Consider the following 22,462-nt stretch of genomic DNA (forward strand, 5'->3'; position numbering starts at 1 on the left):
GTTCATTATGCAAGAAAAGATCTATACTTACAGTGAAGACTTCTTCATGACAGCTTTCTTTACCCTTAGAGCCCGTGGTGTTTCAACCACGGTACTCGTTGCTGGCGACGGGGACACACCAGCTGGTGGCGTGGTGCCCGCCACAACAATGGTAACCGTTCCTGTCGCGGTAGTTGATGGGTTCGTTCCCACCTCTTGGCGCTTGGGGTCGGGAGGAGAAGCAGATGGACTGCAAAAGGATAGTGTTAGTGTGCAACAATACCGATATATGACAACTCAACAAGGCAGCACCTTCATACCTGGGGGACTCGACTACATGCGCTTTCCATTTCCGCACGACCCGACGACCCTGCGGGACCAAAGGTAGAGTTTCGATCAACTCCACGGATAGTCCGGGGGAGTTGTTCCTTCTTGCCTCTCCTTCGGCTTCCTTTTCCACCAGGGGTCTCCTGCCTTCGGTGGACTCACTACCGGGCAGAGCCTCGGCTGCTTGAGCCCTCTTCACTTTGGCTGCGGCGCTGGGGAGAAGGTGGTCCGGTCGAGGGATGTCGGGTTGCGGTGGATAGCTTCGGTACACCTCTGTGTGTCCCTGCAGAAGATTTTCAGTGAGCAGTGGCAGAGCAGCAGAACTGGTTTTAAACAAAAAGTAGTCGAATACTTACCGGGTTTGGAGGATTTTGCGCAGAAAACAACTCTGAGATGTAGGGAACGGCGTCCACGTCCAGCAGCACTCGCCTGACCCGGATGAGTGCAGCGTCGTCAGTCAATTCTTCTGCTCACATCCGAGAGGGATCTTCAGCGCCTATGTACTCAAAGCCTAAAGTGTAGCATTGTTGGATTGGCTGGATCTGGCGCTTGAAGAAAGAAAACATTACAGACGCTCCGATCACTCCTAATTCTTTGTGAGCTGCTATGATGGCTAGCAATTCATCGACTTGGTCCAGGTCTGCTTTGGGGACTTCGGTGTTCCACTCTGGCCTCACGACAGGGGGTTTGCCGGATATTTCAAGAAGCTGAGGGGCATGGTTTTCGATGTAGAACCAGTGGTTCTTCCATCCAAGAATGTTGGAGGGGAATTTATAGGAAAGGTACCTACCACCGGCTTGCTGTCTAAGCTGGATGCCAGCGCCCCCTACAATGGATAGGTTTTTGGCTGTGGGCTGTGGCTTTATCCGGAATAGGAAGCGGAAAAGATCCCAATGGGGTTCGATTTCAAGGAAAGCTTCGCAGAAATGGATGAAGATGGCAATATGGCAAATGGAATTCGGGTTGAGGTGATGGAGCTTAAGCCCGTAGAAATAAAGAAGGCCATGGAAAAAAGAGCAAGAGGGGAGGGCCAGACCCCATTCGGCAAAATGGTAAAATGTGACAATTTCGTCTACATTTTCCATGGGGAAAGGTTCAGGAAAAGAGGGGCGCCTGTTGACAAGACTCTTGTCTTGGAGCAAGCCCTCGGAAACAAGTTTTTTGAGATCGTTGTTGGAGCACCTACTGTGAGTTCACTGCCCAGACGGCGGCTGCGCCTCCTTCTTCTTCCCATTCTTCTCAGATCTCTTGGGCGCCATTTCTTGATCCGCTTGCCACGAGTTGCACGGGGGCTGCGGAGAAAGGGGCGGAGAGATCTGGTTGGATTGGGGTTCTCCAAGAGGGTGAGGGCGGAGTGCGGCTCTGTTTGCGTGATTTGGAAAGTTCTTGGCGGATTGCAGATTGGAAGCACAGTTTTTACTTGGCGTTACCGCTGGGTTAAATAACCAGCGGCTGGGTACAGTTTTACTATTTCGAAGTTGAAGAGTCGTTTCAGGGAATATTCGGAAGATGAGGGGTCATTTGGTGGATTGTTTTGATAAAATATTCGATTAATCATTTTTTAGGGTTAATTGTCCTGAAAAAAAGGGGTTTTTTGAATTCCGGATCTAACTTCCATCATTTGTACCATCACACCAGTTATTTACCATGGGAATATTTTCTCACTGCATGCCACGACTTTTGGATCCTTATTTCCAAACATAAGAGATTTGGATTCAAGGCTTGGGGGCTGCGGGATACGTGGCATCGACTACTTATTTTTTTGAATTTATTTGAAAAGTAAGTAAGGAAGGTTCAAGACTAATGTGACCCTCAGCCTAATTCTCCAATTCAACCTAAGGCTCGGGGGCCACTCCATATAGAGTGCGATTTTTCAATTGCACATCATACCAAAGAAGTAATTCGGGGCATGAGCACTTCATAGCTTCGATGCAGCCAACAAAAGTACTCGAAGAAGAACTTTAGGATGGAGCTTCAAAAGAAGCCGAAGACTACTTCGAAAGTACTCGGGAAGCCTGCAGTACTCAGCTACGAAGAGCTCGGGGGCTTGTCAGACCCGGGGCTACAGGACTGTGTACATAACGTAGTTTAAACAGGACTAGGAGATAAAGCCTGTTTTATATCTTATTTATGTTGTTCTCTACTCGTATGAGTAAGAGATAAACCTAGTCGGTACAGAAGGAAACTATTTGAGTTATACTCGGGTGCGATTCCTTGGCTAGTATCGGGCTAGGATTCATGTAACCCTGACCTCCCAGATATATAAGGGGGGCAGGGACCCATTCAAAATACAACATCAACACCCAAGGCAATACAAACCACCACACAGGATGTAGGGTATTACACACCTCGCAGCCCGAACCTGTCTAAGTCTTGTGTTCCTTGTACCTTCGAGTTCCTGTTCTCGGCGTCTTCTCACCTAAACTTACCATCTCAGGTATACCCCTCGATGGGCAGCCGGCAAAATACCGACAGTTTCCTTCTGTTCTGACTAGTCCTACTCGTATATGAGTAGTTACAATAAATATAAGGTATGGGACATGCCTCATCCCTTATTCTACAATATTCTATGCTATGTGTGCAGTCCCATAGCCCCAGGTGTGATAAGCCCCCGAGCTCTTCGTAACCGAGTACTATAGGCTTCCGAGTACTTTTGAAGTCATCCTCGAGTTCTTCTAAAATTTTATCTTGGAGGTGTCTTCCGAGTACTTCCTTGGCTGCTTCGAGGCTGTGAGGTGCTCATGCCCTGAGTAGTTTTAAGTCTTCTTTTATATGAGGTGCGATGAAAATTGCACTCCATATGGAGTAGCCCCTGAGGCTTAGGTTGAATCGAACAATCAAGCTGAGGGTCAAATTAGTCTTGAATCTTCTTTCCTTATCTTCCAAAGAATTTTAAAAATAATCCATCGATGACACATATCCCACAGCCACTGTGACACTCAGGTAAATAGCATGGTCACACCCTGTAACACCCTGAATTTTGCAAAGTACAAATCGAATAAAATGATAGCTTAAAGGAATCATAGGTTTATGATCAATAATTTTCTTCTTAAGTATAAAATAAATATAGAGGAAACCATATGTTTGTGCATCTCATGCTCTTTGCGCATCTCATGCTCTTTGCATTGGTATTTTGGTTGTTTTTTTCTTTGAATTCAAATTCCTTATTCAAACTCAAAGGCTTTTATTTTGTTGTTCTCCCTTTTCTCTCTCTCTTCTCTCCCTTGGGCCCAGCCCAGCTGGCCATCTTCCCTTCTCTCCCTTTCTTTTTCTCTTTCTTCCCCCCCTGCAGCCCGGCCCACGGCCATCCCCCTCTCCTCCCTCCTCTCTCCCCTAGCGCAACCCGCCAACTCCCCGGCCCAGCCGTCCGCGGCCTTTCCTCTCTTCTTTCCTTCCCTCACGCGCGAGCGGCCCAATTTCCTCGCCCCGGCCCGATCCGCTCGCTCCGCTCCTCCTCCCCTTCCCTGCCTCTGGCGCTGGCAGGAGGGCCCCACCTGTCGGGGTCTTCTCCTCCCCCACGCCCAAACCGGACTCGAGCTCGGGTCCGAGCTTGATCCACTCCTCCGCGCCGACTCCGCCTCGGGCCTGCACGCCCAGGCGCTCCACGGCCGTCCTATAAAGGACGCCCAAACCCTAGGGCTCTTTCCCCCACGCCGCAGCCGCCGCCCCGCTCTAAACCCAAGCGCCGAGCCGCCATTGCCGCTCGAGCTCGGGCTCGCCGCCGTGCCGCCGTTCCGCTGCCGCCCACCGTCGATCGATCGTCCCCGGAGCACCCCGTGGTGGTGAGGACACTCGGCCGCCCGTGTTCTCCCTCTCCCCCGCTCCTCCCGTGGACGCTCGGCGCGCACCGAAGTCCACCACCGCCCCTCGCTGCCGGTCGCCGCCTACGGCCGCCGTCTCTCCCTCTCTAACCCCCAAACGAGTTCCCCACATCGCCCTCTAGCTCCCCGTCCAACCCGCGCGTGAAACCGAGGCCGGGAGCACATGAGCGCACGTCTCCGGCGAGCCGCCGCCGCCTCCCCCTCACCGCCGGCGCCCCGCTGCCGCTCCCACAGCGCCCCAAGCCGCCCCACCGTCCGATCTAGATCCATCGGCCCGCAACAGATCCAGCCTCGGGTCAAAAGAATTAGGTACCGGTCAACCGAGGCAAAGTTGCAGTTTAGCCCTTAAGTTTTCCCGAAATCAACCCGCCGTCCTTTCCAGTGCAAAAGTATTCACGTTTAGGTCCTAATTCTTCTGTTTAGGCCCCTGGAATTTTTTAAAATCGAACCCGCCATCCTATATTCCTCGGTTTAGCGTTCCAACCCCTCTGTCTAGGGTTTATTTACGATCTAGCCCCTGGTTTCTTTGTTTTAGGTCCTTTTAGATCCAAATCTTCGCAGATAAGCCCCTGAAACCCTGTTTTAGTCCTAACTTCTCCGTTTTAACTCCGATTTCATCGATTCTTGCGCTCACGCGATCCTTACGGCTTATACAATGTTTCTAAACTATTATTTTGTCCTGTTTTTCATTGATTGGTGTACTGTTCTTATTTTATTGTGTTTGTTTGTTTGTATGTGCTCGTGTGTCGCGATAGACGGTGCGCAGTTTGAGGATTCGCAGGGTCAAGACTTTGAAAAATTTCCTGAGCAGCAGCAGTTTGCTAACGAAGGCAAGTGGTCCTTGATCATGTTTCCGTCCTATTAATGTCACAATTACACCTTTACTTTTTATGCGTGCATGTGTCTAGAATATGATGGAACCCAACTAAGGATATGACTAGATTCTGTTTAACTTCCTTGTTTAAACCTGGGTTATTTCAGTTATGTTATAGCTACGCTAGTTGCTCAATAGTAGACTTTGGATGGTTGGCAATCATGTTGCCTCCTGTATCCTTCATGTCCTTTGGTATACTGTTATGGCGATGAATAAGATCATTGAATGAATTGGAACATGGAGAACCACCCAGGAAAACAGTACAACCACAGTACTATATGGCTCTGGTCTTGGCTAATTAATTAGAAACTTTGGCTTATGATGATCTTACCGAAAGGGCAAGAGGGGTTGCATCGTCGGGGTATAGCTCGGTCCTCTTGAGGGTGTGATATGATTCTGGGTAAGGCGTCCGCCTCATTAGGAGGAGTTATGACCGCTTTGACTTGAAACCTTAGCGGATTATCATAAGTTAGGGAATCTTTGTAAAGGCCTCGTAGTGAATCCCTACCACTCACCTTGGAAGTGTTTAAGGGCCTTGCAAACCCGGGCATAAAGGGAAACACGAGCTGTGGGTAAAGTGTACGACCTCTGCAGAGTGAAAACTGATATATTAGCCGTGCTCACGGTTAAGAGCGGCTTGGACCCTCACATGATAATTGAACTTAAAGATAACTTAAGCTGTTGTTCTTTATTTGATGTTATTGTTTATTTAATCAGTATTTTGTATAAGGGTTGGGATAAACTTAAACCTAGTCAATGCTTGCTAAATAAAACTTGACCAACTAAAATGCTTATCGCAGTCAAACCATGTCAGCATATCCTTGATTTGGCCTTGCATGTCATATAATTTACTCCACTTGCTGAGTACCAACCATAAGTGTACTCACGCTTGCTTTATTAAAACCAATGCTGCTCAGAACAAGATAACTTTCCGGAGTTTCCCGAAGATATTGGAGAATTCTAGGCGAGTGTCTCCCAGTCAACTGCCTGTGAAGATTGAAGTCCGCTGCTAATTATCGATGTTTGTTTATTCATTTAAGATTAAGACTGTTGGTCATGTAATAAAGTACTATTATACTCTTATTCGTTAATGCATTGCTTCGGATATTCGCTTGTGACGTCTACTGTATGTGCGGAACTTGATCCTGGCGCACATATGGGATGCATTCGGTTACCTTTTCTAAACCGGGTGTGACACACCCTAGAGTTTTGATATGTTTTTATGTGTAAAGTATGGCAAAGGTGTACTTCAAATGTGTAATGTTAAGGAAAAAGTGATATTTATGTAATTAAATTTAACTAGAGGTCCTTTTATGAAAAATGGGTGGAAATGGAGGGAAAAAGTTTAAAAATATGAGGGTTGTTTTGCAAAAGATGGTAACTTGTGGTTAAATTGCAAAAATATGAGAAATTACCCTTGGGTATATATGTAAAAGTAATTTTATCCATAGGATTTACATAAAATTTGAAAATATTACAAGGTGTATAGTATCTTCAAAACTATTGCTCAACTGTAGATGAACCTTAAAGAGAAGTTGTAGAGTTTGAAAATCTATGCACTTTTGCTTTTTGGACCATCTCCATTTGAGCATTGGTTTAAAAGTTACAAGCTCTTTACAGTGAAGTCCCTATTTTTCTTTGGATTTGCAAAACAGTCCCCGGCTCTATTCTTTCCCCCTTCTTCTTCCTGGCGCCTCTGCTCTCTGCTCTGCTCCCCTGGCGCTTCTGCCGCCGGCGCAGTGCGTTGCTTCCGGCCGCCGCCGTCCACCTCCAGCTTCGCCCCCGCCCACGTGTCATCCCACTGCCCCCTTCACCGCCCTAGCTCCCCTCGTTGGCGCCTTGCCCGCGTGCCACGCCGCCTGCGGGTCTGCAAGCGCCGCCGCCGCCGATGCCTCTGCCGCCGCCACGATCCCCGGTGCCCCCCCCCCCCTAGCAACTTCAAGTCGAAGCCTTGCTCGCCGTGCTTCCCTTTTCCACCCCAACCGCCTATAAAAGGGCATCCGGGACTGCTCGCGCGCGCCCAGAACCTCGCCGCCCTCCATTTGCGCCGCCGAGACTCCGGTCCACCGTGGAGCTCTCACCTCCGCCCTCGCACTCCCCAAACCGGTTCACCATCAGCTTCCTCACCCTCCACCGCATCTCCCCAGCCCGGCTTTTCCCTCCCCCGAATGTCGGAGCACCACCGCCGCCGCTCACCTCCAGCCGCCGGCTCGGCCTCCCGTGGGCAGCCTTCCTCCGGCCACCTCGAGCCCCTCCAAGACCACCGGTGGGTAGCCTGAGGTCCCCGTGTGCTCTCCCTCCCCTTGTCCCTCACCGCCGGCGACCCCATGGCCGGAATTTTGGCCGGACCCGAGCTCCTCCCCCGCCGGCCATGGCCTTGGACCCAATTGTAGTGATTGATTTCTTTCCAGGGGGTTATCTGCTAAACGTAGGGACTGGTTTGTAAAGGGGTGGCTGTTATTTCATGTGGGTGTATTCTCTGTATTGCAAAATTCATAGCAATTCACAGAAAAATTCAAAAATGACAAAACTAGTTTTGTTAGAAACTAGATTTCAAACTCTATAACTTTTGTTAATAAAGTTTAGTTTGAAACAAAATACTTTTACCTCTATTTTGAACCTAAGATTAAGGGGTAGTTTATGCTTAACCTTTATATTTCTTATCACTTGCGCGATATAGGAGTTGCATGTTTACATTTCTGCAACCACTATAAGGATGACGGACAGGGTCATGTGTTGTATCATGACCTGAGATTTTACCCTGTCTGTTTTGATAAAAGTCTTAAGGTCGAAATATGTGGTAGTGGTGGCTAAGCTTTTGAAAGTACTAGCCACATGCCGCGAAATATGATAAGCGGTAAGCCTAGTACCCGATTGGCCCGGCAAATGGAACGCGTCTCCACCACTCGACTTTTATTTTATGTTTACACGCACCGACGTGTGGGAGTACGTTCTGCATGGCAGATAGGAATACAGGTTTTGTAGTCGCGCTACAGACGTATGTCCTGCACGAGTGATGTGCGTACGGTCCTGCAGTCGCTTGTGGTGGCCCCGATCCATAACCCGGAATATGAGGGAAATGGTTGCTTCGGAACGCCCTGTGGTATTCCAAGCGTGTGTGTTAGGTTTACCTTGCAAGGTTAAATTCGATTCGGATCGTCCGCCTCTCACGAGGATTGAGACTGCTTATTCCTTCTGCCACATCGAGTAAAAGGTGAAATTAATGTTGGCATAATCTTGATGGATGACAATCTCTATCTTGCTTGTTTAGTATAGGTGCTTACCTAGAATGGCTAACCAAGCTAGAATCTGAAAGCTAAAACTTGAAAGTAAGTTATATTCTTAGTCGCTTTTCAGCTGAAAATAAACCCAGAGCCTCTTATAATGCCTTCATGAGTCTAGTTACGGGTTAAAGTATACCCAAACTCGGGTAAGCCTTGCTGAGTATTAGAATACTCAGCCTTGCCAATATCTGTTTTCAGGTATGACCTTCGAGAATCCCACGGACAACCTTGTGTGGGCAACGTCCATTCCTTATGGCTGGTCCGTGGAGTGGGACCCGTCCCCGGCCGGCAGTGACCCTCCGGAGTGACACCAGGCCCTGGGCTAAGCTTGGTGTCCGCCTTCGCGACGTGTGTTGTCGCGTAAACTTTTCCTTCCGCTGTGGGTTTGGACAAGCTGTTACGCTTGTCAGTTTGAACACTGTTTGTATAAGTTTACTTACATTTGAACTCGGCTTGTAATAACGTATGTATGGCTGTAAATTAAAAGCTGATGAGCTATTCTGTGATGTGAACTCGCCTTTGTGCGAGGTAAACCTACTTCGATCTTGTTGAACCGTGGTTGTATCGGGCGGAGACCCGACAGACCAAGGGATTGTTCTGTTTGAAGTGCGTTGAGCTGATTGCAGTTGTACGGCGATCATTGGCGCACTTGAGCCGGAATAATTCAGGTGGTTCTGCCACAGCTGGTATCAGAGCTGTAGGTTTACCTGTACATCTGGAACAACTCTTAAAAAGTGTTTTCAGGATAAAAGTTTGCCAACAAATAAGTTTACAAAGTACGTTGGATTCGTTAAGGTTGATGCTTAGAACGTAAAGCCCTAGGGACTTATATGGAAGTATCAGGTGGCTATTAGTATCTATATATGTATGGATAGTTCTGACTTGCAGCACTACTTTCTGTTAAAACTTAAATTCTTGTATAATTCAATCTTACTTTCCGTAACGACACCTACGATCGTGAGGTAAGAAGGTAAGGATCCTCAGCCAACTGAGGGAGCTTGGCCTTCCCGTCGGTGATGCGAACCGAACGCTGTTTCTCAAGCAGTGGTCTACTTAAGATGCTGCCAATATACCAACTTAGGTTGATTATACTGGGAGTATATGGTTCGGCGCAGGGTATGGCGATCGCTGTTCATACCCCCGCATTTTGCGGTACCCCCGTGAATACGTTGTTTCGATGACGTATGTTAACGTTGTCTGTACAACGGTAATTGTACAGGTGCTGTTTCTATAGTGAGCAGTAATGTTTGGGGATGCTTTCATGTCGTGCTGCCATGGAAGGTTCATGAGATATACATATATGTGTATTCTTCTGCAGGTACACTGACTACGTTTACGCTATTAGGATGCGTAGGGTTTATCGATTAGTTATATATAGTGAGAGACGTATGGTTACGCCACCGGAATTAATTACGTAAGTCTGAACATATTCGGCAGTTGTTTTGGTTGTGAGGACGGGTAGTACGTGCATGCATAATCTGTTAACAAAAGGATTTTCATATATGAAGAATATGTGGTTTGTCTTTGGAATGGGCTAATGGAGTTCTAATGATAGTATTAGGTTGGGTATCCTATATAGAATTCTAGGTTTTCATCTGATTTTCAGTCCTTGCTATTATCAGAATTGACTATCTTGTTCTGTTTATCTTGTACTCTCTTAACAAGATAAAAAGTTTCACCATTTGCATTTTTATCGCAGATGGCAGTACCTTCTAGTGTTTTCTGGGATCCGGAAGGGCATCTTCATACTAATGCCCTCCATTGGGAAGGTTTCCCTCGTCTACTCTGGGAGTCCTTACAGTCCTTTCATTATACAGAACCTCCCCAGTATGATGCCGTCGAACATTTGGAAGAAGGAATTCACAGAGCTCATGTCAGGATGACTATTCCTCAACATCCTTTTCATTCACAATGGCAGCCTAATGAAATCAGCATGATAGGCTACCGAATTATGGATACTATCGAAGCAGCGGCACTGGAGGCCATTTATGCCTTTTGTAGTCAACATCCTGAGGAAATCGTAGGACAACCCATTGGTTTGTTTGCTACAACGGATCCTGGTGAGTCAGAATGGGACCTCAGGGTAATTCCTGAGAGTCATAGATTGGAAGGTTCACCAGAAGAAGTCCTACGAGGGATGAGGCGTTTCACGAGTGTGCAGTACCATTATCACTCGTTGCTACGCCGGGAGATAGGCCATTTGATTAATGCTGCGCGAAGTCTCCATGGGGAAGCTGCTAGACATATCTCCCAGGTGGATCAACTTCGAGCTGTGATGATTGAGAAGGATGGGATTATTGTACTCAAAACGAGACTATCCACCATCGGGAAGATCAGATCAATGAGAGTGATCACATAATCACTCAGCGTGATACTGTTATTGAATTTCTACAGGCACAAGTCCAAGATCTGATCCTTGCGGTGGATGATGCTCAAGCTCAGATTGAAGAACTGCAGCAGCCCCCAATCCCTCCCGTTGCACCTGCAGTACCTGAGGCTGAAGAAGAAGATCCAGAGGAGATTGAAGGAGTCTCAGAACTTGATTCTGAGCATGGAGATCCTGTCATCAGTCCCCATCATTCCTCTTCTGGTAGTCAGTCATCAGTAGGAAACTTTGATGACTTTTAGTTGTGGCTGAGTGGGTGATGGTTTAGATGTAACTAGTGTATAAAGATGTAACATAAGTGGTGTGTAGATTATCTAGTTATAGAGCCACTTGTTGTATGTGTGGCATGTGCCCTTAGGTAAAGGTTTGTAATAGTTTAGGTATGTTGATGTAAGATGTAAGGATATCAGTATCTGCATAGTAATCTAAATCTTGTGTTGTGGTTATCTTGTTTAACATCTGTGTATCTGTTATAAGTGGATTGAAAGGAGCATATGCATTACATTTCCGTTTGGTGAATGCATCCTATCTGAAACTGGAGTAAGATTGTGGTTGATAATGGATGTCTCCTTTATTTCAGATGGTTGGAGCTACTCGAGGAACCCCGGAAGGATTCCGGGCAGGTCAGCCTGGTAGTTCTCAGCAACCACCACCGCCACCTCCAAACCTGGCCGAGGTTATGGCCCGGCAGACTGAGCTTCTTAATCAACTTGTGCAAGCTCAAATGGGCCACTTCCAGCAGCAACCTCGAGGCTAAGGTGAACCCTTGTTGGCCAGTTACCAGGACTTCCTCAGCACTCAACCTCCATTATTCAATAAGGCCGATGAACCTTTGGACGCAGACGCTTGGCTTCGAACTATTGAATCCAAGTTTGCCTTATTGCCAGCCCCATGTTCAAATGAGAACAAGGTGCTCTTTGCAGCCCAGCAACTCCGAGGCATTGCCCGTCTATGGTGGGTCCAGTTTTATGCTATGCAACCTGCCGATCACGTCGTCACTTGGGACGACTTTCGGACTGCGTTCCGAGCACACCATATACCAGCAGGACTCATTGAGCGGAAGCTCAATGAATTTTTGAGTTTGACCCAAGGTACCCGCACTGTTACGCAGTATGCACAGGTTTTCAATCACCTGTGCCAGTATGCAGGGTCTCATGCGGACACCGACGCCCACAAATGTGATCGCTTTCACCGAGGCCTAAACACCAAACTTAAAGAATGGCTGAATTTGGTAAAGGCCGACAATTTCAATGAGTTGGTCAATATGGCCATTACTCAAGAGGATTGCATTGCCGCCCACAGAGCAGAAAAGAAACGGAAAGTACCTACAGGGCCTGCAACTTCACAGCCGCCGAGGTATCGGTTGGTTCCGAGTAACACCCCTCGAGCTCCGCCTCGAGGCAATTTACCTGGCAGATGGGTAGCCCGACCTCCCCAACAGGCACAATTCAACCGACCACCACTGCCACAAAATCAGCAACAACCACGACAAGGTCTGCGGCCGAGCTTTCCGCCAGCTACTCCAGGAAACAGCAATTATCGTTGTTTCAATTGTGGAAGCCCGTCCCACTTTATCAAGAATTGCCCTCAACCTAGGAAATCCTTCCAAGGGCAAACATCTAATTCAAACCACCAGGGAAAGGGTAAGAGGCAAGTGGTGCAGGTCCGTCAAGGGAGGGTGAATCTTACCACGCTCTCCGAACTTCCTGAGGGGACACCGATAATGACCGGTACATTTTCTATCAACCATTATCCCGCTACTGTTCTTTTTGATACCGGTGCCACCCATAGTTTTATCAGTACAAAGTTTGGAACCAAAATAGGTTTGGATATTTATCCTATTAATGGAATATATGTGATAACAACTCCGGGTGGTAGTATCTCTTCAAATCACGTCTGTAGAGGAGTACCAGTTCAAATAGGTAATAATCTGATGAGGGCAGATTTATTACTATTAGACCTAAAGGGAATGGATGTCCTTTTAGGAATGAATTGGATGACCCAGTACAATGTATCTATAGATATTCCTTCCCGCATAGTGGAGATAGGTTCACTAGAAAATGAGCCTACTCTTCTTTAACTTCCACCACCAAAGTCCTTCAACTCTTGCACTTATACTACATCTGGGGTCAAGCTAGAAGATATTCCAGTCGTCTGTGAATATCCGGATGTTTTTCCAGATGACTTACCTGGAATGCCCCCAGACAGAGATATTGAGTTCATCATAGAACTCCAACCTGGTACAGCTCCTATCTCCAAAAAGTCTTATCGCATGCCTCCTAACGAGTTGGCTGAATTGAAACTCCAACTCCAGGACCTCTTGGACAAAGGTTTCATTCGTCCGAGTGCCTCACCCTGGGGTTGTCCAGCCCTGTTTGTAAAAAAGAAAGACAATAGCTTAAGGCTATGTGTTGACTACCGTCCTCTCAATGCGGTGACTATCAAAAATAAGTATCCCTTGCCCCGCATTGACATTCTTTTCGATCAATTAGCCGGAGCCAAGGTGTTCTCCAAGATTGATCTTCGTTCCGGCTATCACCAAATTAAGATTCGGCCCAGTGATATTCCGAAAACAGCCTTTTCCACTCGATATGGCCTATACGAGTATCTTGTCATGTCGTTTGGTCTCACTAATGCTCCGGCATATTTCATGTACCTCATGAATTCTGTCTTCATGCAAGAACTCGACAAATTTGTTGTGGTCTTCATTGACGACATCTTGATCTACTCTAAAAACCCAAAAGATCATGCCCAACATCTTCATGTTATCCTTCAGCGATTAAGAGACCACCACTTATATGCCAAATTCTCCAAGTGTGAATTTTGGTTGGATACCGTAAAATTCCTGGGCCATACCATTTCTGGTGACGGAATATCCGTCGATCCTAGTAAAGTACAGGAAGTGATGGATTGGAAACCTCCAACCTCAGTCCATCAGATCTGTAGTTTCCTTGGTCTAGCAGGCTATTATCGTTGGTTCATTCCAGATTTCTCCAGAATAGCCAAACCTATGACCGAATTATTAAAGAAAGGTGTCAAATTCTCTTGTGATCAAAAATGTGATGATGCATTCCATATTCTCAGAGACCGTCTTACCACTGCTCCAGTCTTGGCTCAACCCGAGGTGTCACAACCCTTTGACATCTATTGCGATGCATCTGGAACTGGACTCGGTTGTGTTCTTATGCAAGACCACCGAGTGATTGCATATGCATCACGGGCACTCAGAGTTCATGAACAAAACTATCCTACCCATGACCTCGAATTAGCAGCCGTCATCCATGCCTTGAAAATTTGGAGACATCATTTAATGGGTGCAAAGTGTCATATCTATACTGACCACAAAAGCCTCAAATATATCTTTACCCAAGCAGATTTGAATATGAGGCAAAGGCGCTGGCTAGAACTGATTAAAGATTATGACTTGGAAGTGCATTATCATCCAGGCAAGGCTAATGTCGTTGCAGATGCCCTTAGTCGCAAGGCACATTGTTCCTGCCTATCTGTCGAAGCTTTCAACGAAACTCTTTGTTAGGAAATGGGAAGGCTTAATCTAGAAATCATTCCCCAAGGTGACTTGAACCATCTCTCGGTTGAAGCCACACTTAGGGATGACATTATTCTAGCTCAGCAGCATAATGAGGGAGTTGGAATCATTAAGCAGAAGCTAATACAGGGAGAGACAAAGTACAAATGTTTCCAAGTAGATTCCGAAGGGGTTTTGTGGTTCAACAAACGTCTTGTGATACCTAAGGACCATAAACTCCGGAAACGAATAATGGACGAAGCTCACCTATCTAAATTTTCTATACATCCGGGCAGTACAAAGATGTATCAAGATCTGAAACAAAGCTTTTGGTGGACCCGTATGAGACGAGAAATTGCTAAGTATATCTTAGAGTGTGACATTTGCCAAAGAGTCAAAGCCAGTCATCTGAAGACTGCTGGTACCCTCCAACCCTTAATCATTCCCTCTTGGAAATGGGAAGATATTAGTATGGATTTTATTGTTGGACTACCTAATACTTCTCGGAAACATGACTCTATTTGGGTAATCGTTGATCGATTAACCAAAACGGCACATTTCCTTCCTGTACACACTACGTGTAATGCCAAGAAGTACACCGAGATCTACTTGGATCAAATTGTTCGCCTTCATGGTATACCTAGAACAATCATTTCTGATCGTGGGATGCTGTTTGTTTCTCGGTTCTGGGAGCAACTCCAAAATGCTCTTGGAACTAGATTAATTCGAAGCTCGGTGTATCATCCTCAGACAGATGGACAAATGGAAAGAATAAATCAGATCTTGGAGGATATGCTTAGAGCCTGTGTCCTCCAATATGATAAGCATTGGGATAAATGTCTACCACTGGCAGAATTCTCATACAATAACAGTTATCAACCCAGTCTCAAGATGGCCCCATTTGAAGCATTATACGGTCACTGTTGTAGAACTCCATTGAATTGGTCACAAACCGGCGAGCGTAAAGTCTTTGGACCCAACCTTGTCAATGAGGCAGAAGAGAAAATAAGAATTATACAGGCAAATCTCAAAATGGCACAATCTCGACAGAAAAGCTATGCTGATGTACGAAGGAAACCCTTACAACAAGTTGGAGACTTCATATATCTTCGAGTTTCTCCTACCCAAGGTGTGCAAAGGTTCGGTGTAAAAGGGAAACTTGCTCCTCGGTATATCGGACCCTTTGAAGTTCTTGAAGTCTGTGGACCCGTAGCTTACCGTCTTCAACTTCCCCCTCAATTAGCGGCCGTTCATAACATCTTCCATGTATCTCAACTCAAGAAGTGTGTCAAGGTCCCTACCAAAATCATTGAATCCCAAGCTATTGAAATCGAACCAGATCTGACCTATACAGAACATCCGATTAGGATACTAGACACTAAAGAGAGAAGCACCAGAAGAAAAACTATCAGAATGTACAAGATTCAATGGAACCATCATATGGAAGAAGAAGCAACATGGGAAACCGAATCCTATCTTTAGCATAACTTCCCCGACTTCTTCCAAGCCAACCTCCGAGCTTGACTATTCCATTCCTTTCTATTCCGGAATCTCGGGACGAGATTCTTTTTAGGGGGGAAGGCTGTGACACTCAGGTAAATAGCATGGTCACACCCTAGAGTTTTGATATGTTTTTATGTGTAAAGTATGGCAAAGGTGTGCTTCAAATGTGTAATGTTAAGGAAAAAGTGATATTTATGTAATTAAATTTAACTAGAGGTCCTTTTATGCAAAATGGGTGGAAATGGAGGGAAAAAGTTTAAAAATATGAGGGTTGTTTTGCAAAAGATGGTAACTTGTGGTTAAATTGCAAAAATATGAGAAATTACCCTTGGGTATATATGTAAAAGTAATTTTATCCATAGGATTTACATAAAATTTGAAAATATTACTAGGTGTATAGTATCTTCAAAACTATTGCTCAACTGCAGATGAACCTTAAAGAGAAGTTGTAGAGTTTGAAAATCTATGCACTTTTGCTTTTTGGACCATCTCCATTTGAGCACTGGTTTAAAAGTTACAAGCTCTTTACAGTGAAGTCCCTATTTTTCTTTAGATTTGCAAAATAGTCCCCGGCTCTATTCTTTCCCCCTTCTTCTTCCTGGTGCCTCTGCCCTCTGCTCTGCTCCCCTGGCGCTTCTGCCGCCGGCGCAGTGCGTTGCTTCCGGCCGCCGCCGTCCACCTCCAGCTTCGCCCCCGCCCACGTGTCATCCCACTGCCCCCTTCACCGCCCTAGCTCCCCTCACTGGCGCCTTGCCCGCGCGCCACGCCGCCTGCGGGTCTGCAAGCGCCGCCGCCGCCGATGCCTCTGCCGCCGCCGCGATCCCCGGTTCACCCCTCCCCCCCCCCCCGTAGCAACTTCAAGTCGAAGCCTTGCTCGCCGTGCTTCCCTTTTCCACCCCAACCGCCTATAAAAGGGCATCCGGGCCTGCTCGCGCGCGCCCAGAACCTCGCCGCCCTCCATTAGCGCCGCCGAGACTCCGGTCCACCGTGGAGCTCTCACCTCCGCCCTCGCACTCCCCAAACCGGTTGCACCATCAGCTTCCTCACCCTCCACCGCATCTCCCCAGCCCGGTTTTTCGCTCCCCCGAACGCCGGAGCACCACCGCCGCCGCTCACTTCCGGCCGCCGGCTCGGCCTCCCGTGGGCAGCCTTCCTCCGGCCACCTCGAGCCCCTCCAAGACCACCGGTGGGTAGCCTGAGGTCCTCGTGTGCTCTCCCTCCCCTTGTCCCTCACCGCCGGCGACCCCATGGCCGGAATTTTGGCCGGACCCGAGCTCCTCCCCCGCCGGCCATGGCCTTGGACCCAATTGCAGTGATTGATTTCTTTCCAGGGGGTTATCTGCTAAACGTAGGGACTGGTTTGTAAAGGGGTGGCTGTTATTTTATGTGGGTGTATTCTCTGTCTTGCAAAATTCATAGCAATTCACAGAAAAATTCAAAAATGGCAAAACTAGTTTTGTTAGAAACTAGATTTCAAACTCTATAACTTTTGTTAATAAAGTTTAGTTTGAAACAAAATACTTTTACCTCTATTTTAAACCTAAGATTAAGGGGTAGTTTATGCTTAACCTTTATATTTCTTGCTTTGTTGCTTATGAATTTTGGCATGAATGTTCTATAAGCTATATATAACCTTGTGTTAAAATTTTCAAACTCAAATTTTGTTTTAAACTTAAATTTTTTTTATTTGGGCATTTTGAATTTGAAATATTAACTTAACCTATTGTATAACCCTTTCTAATTGAGATCTATTGTCATTCTCTAATGTGATATTGTTTAATGTGTAGTGTATAATTAAATTTCCAAAATCTTATGATCTTTGACTTAAAGTTTTGAAATTAATTTTGATTTAAATTCAAGTTTAAATTTAAATATTTTAGCTCTTGGTTGCAATAATTTAGCAATGTCTTTGTAATTCTTTTATAAATCGTGTTTCAAACCTAAACTCTCTTTATTTTATGAACTTTTGTGTGTTAATTTGATGAATTATAACATTTGAAATGTAAAATCCTAAATTTAAAGTTTATGTTACCTAATCTAGTGCATCTCATATAGAATCAACGACGCTCGACGACGGGGACTATGAGTTGGTCTTAGGACAAGACCAAGGCTTTTCGGAAGACCCAACGCAAATCGTCGAGGGACTAACTGAAGCCCCGAACTCAAGTTCGGAAGCCTCTGACACTCCTGCCCCCAACCCTACTCAAGAAGGCAAGCCCCGGACATATCCCACTACTTTATTTACACTGCAATCTATGTCTATCTATATTATATCTTGCATTAAGTCTAGGAGTTGAAGTGAAACCCTAGATGTATGAATCCTAGGAATCCAATATAATGTACCCAAGTCCTGATCGTATAGACGCTCTGCTAATAGGACCGGTAGAAGACGGGTGATTTCCTGTCACTCGCGCGATATAGGAGTTGCATGTTTACATTTCTGCAAACACTATAAGGATGACGGATAGGGTCATGTGTTGTATCATGACCTGAGGTTTTACCCTATCTGTTTTGATAAAAGTCTTAAGGTCGAAATGTGTAGTAGTGGTGGCTAAGCTTTTGAAAGTACTAGCCACATGCCGTGAAATATGGTAAGCGGTAAGCCTAGTACCCGATTGGCCCGGCAAATGGAACGCGTCTCCACCACTCGACTTTTATTTTATGTTTACACGCACCGACGTGTGGGAGTACGTTCTGCATGGCAGACAGGAATACGGGTTTTGTAGTCGCGCTACAGACGTATGTCCTGCACGAGTGATGTGCGTACGGTCCTGCAGTCGCTTGTGGTGGCCCTGATCCATAACCCGGAATATGAGGGAAACGGTTGCTTCGGAACGCCCTGTGGTATTCCAAGCGTGTGTGTTAGGTTTACCTTGCAAGGTTAAATTCGATTCGGATCATCCGCCTCTCACGAGGATTGAGACTGCTTATTCCTTCTGCCACATCGAGTAAAAGGTGAAATTAATGTTGGCATAATCTTGATGGATGACAATCTCTATCTTGCTTGTTTAGTATAGGTGCTTACCTAGAATGGCTAACCAAGCTAGAATCTAAAAGCTAAAACTTGAAAGTAAGCTATATTCTTAGTCGCTTTTCAGCTGAAAATAAACCCAGAGCCTCTTATAATGCCTTCATGAGTCTAGTTACGGGTTAAAGTATACCCAAACTCGGGTAAGCCTTGCTGAGTATTAGAATACTCAGCCTTGCCAATATCTGTTTCAGGTATGACCTTCGAGAATCCTACGGACAACCTTGTGTGGCCAACGTCCATTCCTTATGGCTGGTCCGTAGAGTGGGACCCGTCCCCGGCCGGCAGTGACCCTCCGGAGTGACACCAGGCCCTGGGCTAAGCTTGGTGTCCGCCTTCACGACGTGTGTTGTCGCGTAAACTTTTCCTTCCACTATGGGTTTGGACAAGCTGTTACGCTTGTCAGTTTGAACACTGTTTGTATAAGTTTACTTACATTTGAACTCGGCTTGTAATAACGTATGTATGGCTGTAAATTAAAAGCTGATGAGCTATTCTGTGATGTGAACTCGCCTTTGTGCGAGGTAAACCTGCTTCGATCCTGTTGAACCATGGTTGTATCAAGCGGAGACCCGACAGACCAAGAGATTGTTCCGTTTGAAGTGCGTTGAGCTGATTGCAGTTGTACGGCGATCATTGGCGCACTTGAGCCGGAATAATTCAGGTTGTTCTGCCACAGCCCCCGAGCCTTGAATCCAAATCCCAAAATATTTGGAAAAAAAGGGTCAAAATGAACATGGCATACGTATGTTATATATTTGTGATATTGGTAAAAATAGGAAAAATTGGAACGAAATTTGAAAACCCCCTTTTTCGGATAAAATCCCCGAAAAATGGTTAATCAAATAACTTCCCCAAAATTATCCTAAATTACCTCTCAAAACAAATTATTATCCCTGATTTAATAGCTAGATAACATCTCTGGGTTAAAATTTTGATAAACCCCTTATTTCGGAATAAAATACCTGAAATAATGGTCAAGCAATTAACTTTCTGAGATAAATCCTCAAAAGCCTCTTAAATCGGGTTCTTTTTTGAGTCCTTCGAGTAGTTTTGCGGCATCAAGCCCCCAAGCTTATGAGCTAGGTGAGTCGTAGGAACCACGTCGAGTAGTTATTGGTGCCCAACCCCCCAACCTGGGAGCCAGCAGAACCGTTAGAGATGCGCCGAGTGACCTGGCGGGTTGTATCTGAAGCACGATCTTTATGTTTCATGCCTGTTGAATTGTTCAAAGTACTTTCAGTACCGACAATCATAGGACTTAGTCATAACATGAGATGCTTGGGTTAATTTACTCCGAGTGCAATGTGTCTGAAAGTAATCAATAACTTGGCGTTCGGTAGGTAGCTCCTTGATAGGGCTCTTCAAGCGAATCAGAATTTACCCATTCCACACGGTACATTGGTTTGCTTCGAGTTGTAGGCTTGATGACCTCTTCGACTTTTTTTGTAGTTACCATGCTCTTGGTTCTGGTGAACCGTATAGGCTAGTACTCGAGGTAGTCGGGAGACCCCTTCGGTAGTTTGACTCTCGAAGTTACTATATGTGGTAAGACTAGTACTTGGAGCTATTACTGGAGTTCTTCAGACCAATCGGGTACAACTACTCGCGATTCTCTGGTAATTATGGGCTTGGTGACCCCTTCAGTGTTACAAGCGTCTCGCCTATACGGTCTGAAGTGAGACTAGTATCATACGTCCCATCGCTGTTCTGTGCCAAGAACCAGCCATAACCAGTACGCTACCCATTCATACGAGTACATTTGTTACCCACGTATATTGCCTCTGATGTGCGTTGTTAACTTTGCAGGGATACACGGACTTGTATAGGAGTTCACCTCCACTTCTCGAGATAGAACGCCCAGCCACTTGAAGCCAAGTGCGTATCAGCTGCCCAGGATTAACTGTCCTTCCATTGATCCTATGACCAATGATGAAGGTGACGATACTGATGATGATCTTACTTTGGCAGACCTCCTAAAGAAGTCAAGCATGAGTACCGCCCAGGAAGACACAAGCTTGCCTGATGGTGAACTCTTGCCCAGCCACCCCAAGAAGCCAATGGTCACCGCCCGGAAGCACAAGGCAACTATCTTCATAGTTGACGATGATGAACAGTCAAGATAAGAATTTTCTTGACCACCGCGAGTACCTTTCTTGAGTTCTCCTTGTGCCGATTTTTTAATACTCTCCCCTTCTTATTTCTCTAGTGCTCCTTCTAACCCCAAGCACTCAAAGCAAAGGGTAGAAGACAAAGCAACCGGGCAGGGTATACCTTCTGTGACAGTGGAGCCATCGTTGGATGTTGCTGGAGATGCATCAGGTGCCCCGCCGGGGGTAAACTTCAGCCTCGGCTAGCAAATTGGCGGCTGCAAGTACTTTGGGTGCTGCTCCAGCGCCTAAACTGCTCAAAGCAAAAAAATTGAATGTAAAGAAATCTTCACTATAAGTATTCGAGTACTTTTCACTTGTGTATTTTGTAAGTCCGTAGTCAATAGCAGGTCTGACCGCTGCTCCACTGTGTGTAGGAAATCCTCTGCTCTGGACTTGGATGAGCCTGGCCTTGCCTCGGCTAGTGCAACCCCCGAGCCGGAAAAAGAGTCAGATGCTGCAGCGTTGGAGGTCAGGCCGGATACTACGACCATTGCCGAGTCGTCGGTGCCTGAGGAGACTCCTGCGCCGGCCACCACCGAAGCTAAAGGGGATGACGCAGGTGCTGGACCGGTCGAAGGAGATGGCTATCAGGTGAGCCTATTGTGCCACCCCATCCCGCGAGTATCTATTCTGCCAGAGGCTAGACTAATTACCGCAGGTGAGGTGGCAGGTATCCCGCAGCAACAACGAATTGCTGAAGAGGTAGATGTTGCGGGTACTTCATCAGGTAACATCCTGGTGACACCACATGGGTGGCAATATGCTGTTCCAACAGAACTCCTTGACGATCCAATGCTGACCGTAGAGAGCCCGAAGCACTTCTAGGATACCTTCAAAGATCTGTACAAGTTCTCCACGGTATGACCTCTTCCTAACCCCATGATTTGATCTGTTGAGTAATGTAGTCACCTGTTGATTTGCATACTTCTTTGTTTGAGTAGAGAATGGCCAATCAATTCAGGCTGAAATCGGATAAGTTGGAAGCTGTTGAAGATGGACTGCGCCAGTTGCAAGCCAAGGACAGGCAAATTAAGAAGCAAATTCACAAGAGGATTGAAGTGCAGCGTCAGCTGGATGCCATAAAGCTGGAGCGTACACGGGAGGTTTGGCTTCTCAAGAAAGAAATTGAAAATCTTGAAGAGAAAGGCCCAGAAAAAAGCCCATCGAGGTAACTTCCTGCCAAGTACTCTTGCCCAGTTCAATGCAGTCGAGTAATGAGTAGTGTATATGCATGAAAGACGTAACCTTTACAATAGATAAGCTTTGCTAGATCCACTAGAAACAACATAGTGAAATTTGAATTCGCTAGAAATTAGAGATGGAATTTTATTTACTTTGAAGATGACCATAATTAGGTCCAGTATAATATAAGTGTTTGTAATCTGAACAAAAGAAACATTAACGATGTGTACCATGCAGCAAACTTGAAAGTGATCAGCGTGTTGAGTTCATAGCCAGGCTAGAAATTGCACAAGTTTGACCAAGTTAGATACTTTTATTCTTAGTCACAACTCTGACAAGATTTCTTTTTCCGCCATATAGGTCGCATTGAGTCCGTGATACAAAATATAGTGCGGCAAT

The sequence above is a fragment of the Panicum hallii genome, chromosome 7 (assembly GCF_002211085.1).
Source record: "Panicum hallii strain FIL2 chromosome 7, PHallii_v3.1, whole genome shotgun sequence".
NCBI classification, from domain to species: Eukaryota; Viridiplantae; Streptophyta; class Magnoliopsida; order Poales; family Poaceae; genus Panicum; species Panicum hallii.